We start from the raw sequence: 507 nt of genomic DNA, 5'->3' as shown, positions 1-507 counted from the left end.
AATTAGGTTTGCTTATATTTGTATAAGTCTTTTTTTATTTGTCTTATATTATTTTTTTATTTTTAGAATTTATTAAGAATTAAATTCGTAATTTTTTGGATATAGAGCTGATATTATGTTATGAAATCATTCATCTCAAAAGTTTAAACTAATAAAAAAAAATAACATTGATAATTATATCTCTAACACTTAAATTAAGTAGTTACATAAAAAATTTATCTACTTTTAGCTGAATCTACAAAGTTAATGATCGGTCACACACACTCACAAGTAGGATTGAAAGTGAGTCGAGCTAGACCAAGTTCAAGCTCGACTCACGAAAATTGAGCTTGACTCACGGCCCACCTCATTAACAATCAAACTTATTTCTTAAGCTTAAATTTGGCTCACTGAAAGTTCATGAGCCGATTCGAGCTCACGAGCTGTCTTAAATAACAGGAACATAATCTATAATTCTATATCAATAAATTATAACTTATATATATTAAAAAATATTAATTTTATATG

Source organism: Arachis ipaensis, chromosome B10, assembly GCF_000816755.2.
Source record: "Arachis ipaensis cultivar K30076 chromosome B10, Araip1.1, whole genome shotgun sequence".
Classification (NCBI taxonomy): Eukaryota; Viridiplantae; Streptophyta; class Magnoliopsida; order Fabales; family Fabaceae; genus Arachis; species Arachis ipaensis.
The sequence above is the reverse complement of the archived record's forward strand: the minus strand, read 5'-3'. Positions refer to the sequence as shown.